The following is a 9,056-nucleotide window of genomic DNA, read 5'->3' as shown; positions in this document are numbered from 1 at the left end:
CCCAATCTTCTGTTTCACAGAGACGTGGCTCCATGACAACATCCCGGACAGTGCCCTTCACTTCCCAGGCTACAACCTCATTCGAGCAGATCGCGACAGCACCCTCCCTGGGAAAAAGAAGGGGGGTGGCATCTGCTTCTACATTAGCCCCACTTGGTGCTCCAGCACCTCTGTCCTGGCCAGAATATGCTCGCCAGAGCTTGAACTCCTAATGATTAACTGCAGGCCCTTTTACTCCCCCACAGAGCTCTCATCCTACGTCCTGGTCGGTGTGTACATCCCACCCGATGCCGATGCCAAAACCGCCCTGCGCAAACTCAGTGACACGGTCACGCATTGGGAGTCAACCCTGCCAGACTCATTGTTCATCATCCTAGGGGATTTTAACAGGGCCAGCCTCCGCCAAGAGCTTCCACGCTTCTACCAACACATCACATGCCCCACTAGGTACGCGAACACCCTTGACCACTGCTGTAAGGAATTTTAAGCATAAGTATATACACTGTCAGCAGCCATTTTGTCTCCCCTGCAGCCATCTTAAGAATCCATGTATAATATAGTGAGCTTTTAGTTTAGCCAGAGTTTGAAGCTTCTACCTGTCATGCTACACTGCATTCTCACTTCTTCAATTCTGTTCTATCTTTGTCCATCTCTTCAACTTACAGGAAACTTTTATTGTGCCACTCTGACACCTGCAGAGATGTCATATGTTATGCTGGGAAAGTCCTCTCATTTAAATTAGTTACTATAAAGTCCTCTCATGTATTATGTAAATCTTGTATCATGTAAATCGAGGACTGGAATTTCTATGTCTATTGAGTTTGCGCAGGATGTACAAATTACTGTATAAATATAATGATTCAAAGGCAATACAGGCAATCTGCTTATCAGCCACAATCTGTTTCTGTGTGTCTTTAATTGCGGCTGACCAGATTCAAAGCCAGTACTGGTATAGAAATCACAGAGTATTATCTCAGTATTATTTCTAGGTCATCACTGAAGGTCCAGTGGGTCTGAAAAGGCACATATCCTTACAGCTGGGGGCTTTCGTCCGAGATTCTTCGCACTTCACTTCAAATGTAAGTACTAATTATGTCTTTGTTTTGAAGACTTTTTATTACTTATATAAATTGTTGTGAATGTCGATGCAGGCAACTCAGGGTTGAATATAGTATTCAGACTTGGGGTCTGGATTTTTGATATAGACCTTCATTGAAAAAAAAAAGGGGGAGGATGACAGGTAATAGGTTGATAGGTTGACTTTTGGTAAGTCTAAATTTTCGGACTTTTTAGGTAAAAGTCTGAATGAATTGGGTGTCAGATTTTTTTGGGGAAAATCTGTATATTTTGGGTTTGATCAACTCAGCAAATAGGCTTCTTTAGGAAAGAGGCGCAAATAGGTTTCTTTAGGGAGGAAACTTATTTTCCTTTTGGTAAGGAATATAGGAAGTTAGAGGGTTTTGATAGGCACCATAGTACATATTGATTATGTGGGTTCAAATACTTTGTGATTTCTAATATATGTTTGTCTGGTTGTCTGCTCATCTTATCTGTTGCATAGAAGTATAAGATAATTTGTTGGTTTTTGTTTTTCATTTGTGTGGGACTTCAAGTCCAAATCATTATATAGAGTGATTTGGCTCCACTGTATTGTGTTCTTTATTAAATAATAGATTGGGTTTAAAGATAATCCCTAGACTTGAATAATATATATAAGAATCCCTAGACTTCAATAATATATTTCTCTATTAATACAGTAACCTGAATAGATGGCCAAGAAAGTATATTATAAACTTAAATTGAGTGAAGAGGGCCAGAACATTGTTACGTTAATTCCTGCCCCTACGCCTATGAGTTTTGAGTCATGTGTAGATTTTGTTATAAGAGTATCTGGAAAAAGATATTTAGTTCATCCCTGGGTAGAAAATATAGTGGAAAAGACAAGGGAAATGAATTTTAGTCCACAATTCCCCTTAATTGGTAGTAATAGTCTAATGCATATGGACTTAATTAAGGACTTATGTTTAAAGAGAAAAAAAAGATTTGTCATATAATACTAACTGGGATTATCAATATATGTACCAAGGAGCGAAGAATTGGTTAGAATTTGCCCCGCATTATTTTTACCGAACAGTTGACTAGTAATGTGTGGTTTATGTCTGTCATCTGTCTATAAGTTGCGCCAGCGATGATATAAATTGTTATAAGATCATTACTGTATTCCTGAGAGAAGGTTAGTAAAGTTAATATTGAAAACACTCATGAGATTCGGATGAGAACGGTCACTTATCAAGATCTACAGTATAAATTCTATGTACGTACAAAACTGGTTTCAGATGCCACCTTGGGAAAAATTCTGTTATACTGGACTTTTTGTAGATGACCGATCATTAATATTGTCCGAATTATCCATGGGTCATTTAATACAAACTTCGTTGGAAAAAAAAAAACATTTCCGAAATACAGTAATGTAATTAATTTCCTGCAAATTTGGGTATAGTTATAAAATAACATGTATCACAATGTATTCATATGTATTATGTGTAAACTGACACATATGTATGAAAATTGAGAGATTGTATCGAGTACATGATTGTCATATGTATGGTAGAGAGAGGTAATATCCGCAGGGACGTAGCAATAGGGGGGGTACAGAGGTAGTGGCCGCACCTAGGCCTTTGGTCCACAAGGGCCCCGAAGGGTCCACCCTCTATCACAGTACTAACTCTCTAGAGGTCCTGTAGTGTTAATAATCACTTCTATAAATGCTCTATAGATGTTTTGAATAAATAGCGGTCCTTGGCACACTGTTTCCAGTCCCTTTCTTGCGCCCCTGGCACTGTGGTTGTCTTTGGCAGGTTTTGGCGCGCTGTGTCAATTGCTGTGTGTAGAGTTCTTGGGGGGGGGGGGGCCCTGATGTGGAACCTGCACCAGGGCCCGCAGTTCCTTAGTTACGTCACTGGGCACCCGCTAAATTATGTGTTGAAACCATGGGTATATCTGCCTCTTTAAACTAGATTCTCTTCTTTCTCATTAGGAGATTACTTCTTTAATTAGTTAGACTGATCCTGTAGAGTTATGGGTAATGATTTTTTTAGCTAAATGCAGATGTAATTTTGAAATAATCAGGAATACTTAAGTAGTTTTATTAAATAGTGTTAGAATTTCCCCTTTTAGTTTGAAAGGGTTAAAGATGAGGACATGTCATTTTTAAGGGATCTAATCTGCGCCCGCCAATATCTGTGTGGGTTTCTCTTCTGAAGTAGTCAGTGACAGGAAAGTAAAATGAGGAGAGAAATGAGGAAGTAAAAAGTTTATTACTTTTTACTCTAATAGGGTTTAACATTATAACATTAGATTAATTAGGAAACATATATGTCCGTATGTATGAAGAAATGTCAGAAATATTTGCCTTCTGAAATAGTAGTATTTTTATCTCTTTTTCTCAGTTAATAATGATTTCTGCATATATACGGATGTATACTTGATAGTGGCAGAGTATGGAAAGGGTTAAATGTCATTTTTTAAAAGTGATTTTTTTTCTCTCTCTCTGAGGAAGCTATGCCACCAACAGTAAAATGAGGAAGTAACCCTACCAACTTAAACGTACTAGTTTTTTTTCCTGCTGAAGAAAAAGAAAGTGCATTCTGAATACGTAATGTGTAAGAATGTAATTTAATTGTCATACGTATCTAAACAACATCTTAGGTTTTTTTCTTAGTTAGATGTAGAGGTTAGTAAATAATGACCTAATAATTCTTGTCCCTATCTTTCCTTAAGTTTTTTGAGAATGATTTTTTTCTGAAACTTAGTGTCCTTAGATTAAAATTGCCAACTGTCACCCCGGTCTATATGTATGCGAATGAAGTTTCTCATATTACAGAATAGATTTGTCTGTGGGTTTTTTGGTGAGGAAACTAAGTGTCTAGGGGAAACCCATGCAGACACGAGGAGATCATGCAGACTCAGTGCAGATATTAACTAGACAGAGATTTGAGTAACATTGCAAAGCGAAAGCACTGGTTGCTGCACCACCGTGTTAGTATAGTTTTTTGTGTAAAATGAATTGAGTTTTTAGTACAACTTAATAACATTATGGATATGATGACAAATTGTCCCTTAGACCCATAATATGTGTAATTAAAGTTAGAAATAGTATCACATTTATTTTAAAAGTAATAGTTAGTGGTGTTCATTTGAACAGAATTTCTATGGACTACTGAAATAACATTGTATTTCAGAGTCATATAGGATTCATATATTATATTCAGTGGTTCAATGCGGATCAATCCTAGACACATTGAGGAAAAACTTTTGCTCATACGTTGATAGGGAATGTTTTAAATAAAACTCCTAACAGATAGATATCAAAACACACCTACTTTTTGTTGAAATTCTGTCTCTGCAAAGTCTCTGATAAAAATCCTTTACGTATTGCTGGTCTGCTCCGCCAGTACAGGAAATGGGTCCTCATTATAAATAAATCTATCTCTCTTCGCCATACAGAGAGAAGAAAAAAAATGCTCCTCTAAAGCCACATTGTTAAAATAAAATACAACTGCCTACATTCTGGTCCAAATGATTCTAAAGTATCACTGTTACGGAGATTGTATTGTATCTGATCGTAGATTTGTACAACTATTAACGCAATTTTGAGATCCGTCAGCATTATTTGCATAAAAACACTGAATTTCCTGTATCTAAGTTTCTGTGAGTAGTATGCTGTCACTGCATAATACTTTAGCAGAAACACCATTTAAGGCTTCATACATGGGTCTAGGTCAATTTTTTGTTGTCATCTCCTGTATTTAATAAGGATATATTTTTTTTAAGCCCAAAACCCCTAAATTAAATTAAAATAAATCCTTACACTCAGCATAGGAAAATAAGTACATTTTTTCATCCTTAGGAAAATAGTTTATTTTAGTTTGCTTGAACTTTTTAACAAACTGCAGAATCATTTGATGTTGGTATGGCAATTATTTTACGGACTTTTCACTGTTCTGAAGACTCCAGAGGAAAATACACTGTTTTATAGTGTACTGCTTAGATGTTTTACCCCTGACAGGATTTTTTCAGTTCTGTTTAATCTGTAGTTCAGTGTCTGTTTAGTAAAGAGGCCTTAGCCTAGTCTCTGTAGTGCTGTTCTTTGTATATGTGCCTATAGAAGTGTGTCTTGGGGACAACCATAGGTATAGTACCTTAAGCGCACTATGGGGAAAAGGACACTACAGATGTTCTTTGTATGTCTGTAGCTTTAAATCTAAAAGGGGACCCAACCCTATTACAGGGAGACAATACTGGCCACTGTTCCGCTGTACTGTAACCCTGCTCATAGTAGCCTTTCACTAATTCTGACCAGACATTAAAATAACTTTAATGTATGGTCAAAGAGGGGAAAGAGCCCGCCCTGCCCAGGCCTAGTGATCTGTGTCATGTCATTTCATGTAGTGGTATAGTAAGAAGGGGTAGTGAGATATTGCACTAGGGCCACCTAAGTTTTTTAAATACATCACTATTTAGGGTTTGGTATGATTGTGGAAGGTATGATGGAATGAGAGTGTGACTTGTAAATGAAGAATGAAAAATGGGAATTCATTATGGTGTAAAAATTCATTGGGAATTTATCCTCTCTGCCATGTATGGAGTCACATACTCGCACGGGTACAACGACACGACGTCATGCGAACGGGGTATTGCGAGAGATCCGTTAGAAAGATCCGCTAAGTATGTTTTGAAGTTCATGGTGGAGAGTATGAATCATATTAGTATTACAAAAACTAGGAAAAATAAATGACTTATTGGATTTTTGGGAAAAACATGATACTCGCACATTTTTCTTTATTCTTTCAGAAACAACTTGCCAGACATCTATCCTGAGGAGGATAAGACTGCCTGACTGGAGTCCATCCGGAGGTAATCCATCCAGATGAATCCATCCAGAGGGAGTCTGGGGCTATCCTGAGTCTATCTTTAACAGAAGGATTTCTTACTGGATCCACTGTTTTGGGTGAAATAGTTCGACTAAGGCCTGAATCCCAAAAAGAGACTATTCATCAGGTGGACAGTAACGCGTGCTCTGATAAAAGTTTCAAGGTTGCTTGTGTCATCTGTTGAAGAATGGAACAAGATCTGGATCTCAGACCCAGGAAGATTGTATGGATTGTGGGACATTCTTATGTGTATTGGGCTCGTAGGAAAACTATTGATAGTAGCTATGGGGAAAACCTTGGGTTATCTAAAAATAACTTCTATTGGTTCAGTACTAGAGGGGTGGGCTATGATATTAAGGATACTCTAGATGGAGAGTTAGTTGGAAGTCACATTATGGGTTAATGCTTTCTGAATAGTAAAAAGCCTTTATTTTGCTATATCATTCTTTAAGTAAAAATTAGAATTAGAGTTTTTGTAAGTTAGATAATGGGTTGATATGTAATGAGCTGATATTTTTATCTCAATTACTAACTAAGGCCAAATGCTGAATAATCCAGGGATTTTTTCTGATTGCCATTTCGGGGTCGGGAAGGAATTTTTCCCTTTCTGGGGCTAATTACACTATGCCTTATAAGGGTTTTTGCCTTCCTCTGGATCAGCAGTGAAATGGGCCGGTATGGTTTTTTTTTTGGTTAAACGTTATGTACACACCTCTTGCTTCAACCCAGATAACTATAAAACTGTATATTTATCAGACAGTAAAATTTATATATCTATATACATATGCTTATTTGTTACTGACCCATATAATTCAGCAGGCCTGATTTCAGTGGGCAATTTTCAGGGAACAAGTCTCCTATTTTTTGGTACCTTGGTCTTTAGTAAATTCAAGTTGGTCATAGTTGTCTTGCTAAGTTTTGCTAGAGTATTATATTTTGTCCTATCCTGATTGTGAATATAGTTGTTGAAGTGCCCATATGTTTGATTAGCAGAGTCCTTTTAGTATAGTTAAATCTGAAGGTAGCCATCATTACAGTTGTCCTGTTAGTCCTGACCTTGAAAGAGTATCTATGGCAGCGGTTGCTATTAGTTACATCTTTTTCTGCTTTGATTTATAGTATGTCTGTATAGATATTTACCATTACTGTGGTAAAAAGGTCAATTAGTTAACATTCCCTTCCCTTGTTAAATCAGAGTTGTATCTGTTTGTCTGAGCAAGCATAACAGGCTTCTGTCGGTATGATTGGTGTGATGGACTACAATTTCACAGCAACACAGTTGCCTTGAGCAACCTGATTGGTATATTTAATATGGGATAATTGGAAGGCCAGAGATGTTGATGGTCTCATGTAGCCTTGTTTCCTAAGTCTCTTGCTGTGATCTGTGCATTCCTTCTCACAAATATGTCCTGTACTGAGGCTTGTAGCTATGTTTTGATTTGTTTGGTGAGTTTTGGCAGTACTCCTGTATTTCTGATCTCAGCCTCTGTACTCTGGGCATTAAGGCCTGAGTAGGATTGTAGTTGGGTTAGCGTCCACCCCCTGGGTTAACAGGAGTGTGTGACTCTGAGTAAAGGACGCAGAGATAGCTTGGAGTACAGGGGCTGATGGAAGATGAGTGGCCTGCCATGCCTCACAAACGGGTTGTAAACTAAATTGTAAAGTCAAGACCACCCTCTCACAAATATAGCCACCTTATGCATGTGTTAGTTGCTATCATAAGGGTTTTTTGACCTTGGCCTACCTAAGGCCTAGTATTTAGAAAAGCCTTTTTCTAGACAGGAGCAGATGGAAGTTTCTCTTGGAATAAGTGCTGATATAAGACAATTTCTTTCTTGTAGTGATCTGAGAGAAATATTCCTGCTGCAGGCTAAGTTATACACATGAGTGTACCCTCACATGCAGTATGCATAAGATTTTTGTTAGATTACATCAAGAAAGAGAAGTGCAGACAACTTTTCATGTTATGTCCATTATCTCATTGGAGGACTGTGACCAGAATTTTGCCCACTGATATGGTAGTTCTGTATAAGGCTAAATAAGTGACATTGATATGATTATCTTTTTTCATAAAATTAGATTGGCATCCCCCAGGATACTAATCCTTGGGGGACGATACTAGCATAGTCTGTGTAGCCATTTTTCCTTTGGAAAAATGTCTAAAAAGGAGGGAATTGTAAGGAATTTTAAGCATAAGTATATACACTGTCAGCAGCCATTTTGTCTCCCCTGCAGCCATCTTAAGAATCCATGTATAATATAGTGAGCTTTTAGTTTAGCCAGAGTTTGAAGCTTCTACCTGTCATGCTACACTGCATTCTCACTTCTTCAATTCTGTTCTATCTTTGTCCATCTCTTCAACTTACAGGAAACTTTTATTGTGCCACTCTGACACCTGCAGAGATGTCATATGTTATGCTGGGAAAGTCCTCTCATTTAAATTAGTTACTATAAAGTCCTCTCATGTATTATGTAAATCTTGTATCATGTAAATCGAGGACTGGAATTTCTATGTCTATTGAGTTTGCGCAGGATGTACAAATTACTGTATAAATATAATGATTCAAAGGCAATACAGGCAATCTGCTTATCAGCCACAATCTGTTTCTGTGTGTCTTTAATTGCGGCTGACCAGATTCAAAGCCAGTACTGGTATAGAAATCACAGAGTATTATCTCAGTATTATTTCTAGGTCATCACTGAAGGTCCAGTGGGTCTGAAAAGGCACATATCCTTACAACTGCCATACGGTCCTGAGGGACGGGTACAAAGCCACCTCATGGGCAGCACTGGGCGCATCTGACCACTGCCTCATCCACCTGATTCCCACCTACAGGAGGCGCCTTGAATCAGCAAAACCGGTCCTGAGATCAACCAAAGTGTGGTCAAACGAGGCCAAGCTCCAACTTCAGGCCTGCTTTGACTGCACAGACTGGAAGGCCCTGGAATCACCAAACCTGGATGAGTGGGCAGACAACGTGAGCTCGTACATCAGGTTCTGCGAGGACTCCTGTATACCAACAAAAACTCACAAAGTCTACCCAAACGACAAGCCATGGTTCTCCAAGAAACTTTGGCAACTGCGCAGAAGCAAGGAAGCCGCACACAAGTCTGGGAACCAGG

The 9,056-nt window shown here is 38.3% G+C and overlaps 1 long non-coding RNA gene across 1 annotated transcript; it reads left to right on the top strand.

Annotated features, from left to right (window-relative positions):
- The first annotated feature begins 479 nt into the window (after positions 1-479).
- Positions 480-8,533, top strand: LOC137528635 (uncharacterized). Its single transcript, XR_011023445.1, has 2 exons — positions 480-1,079; positions 5,854-8,533. It is a non-coding gene; the product is annotated as an uncharacterized lncRNA (long non-coding RNA).
- The last annotated feature ends 523 nt before the right edge of the window (positions 8,534-9,056 follow it).

This window comes from Hyperolius riggenbachi, chromosome 1 (genome assembly GCF_040937935.1).
Source record: "Hyperolius riggenbachi isolate aHypRig1 chromosome 1, aHypRig1.pri, whole genome shotgun sequence".
Taxonomy (NCBI): Eukaryota; Metazoa; Chordata; class Amphibia; order Anura; family Hyperoliidae; genus Hyperolius; species Hyperolius riggenbachi.
Note: the sequence above shows the minus strand (reverse complement) of the source record. Positions and strands in the feature narration are given on the sequence as shown.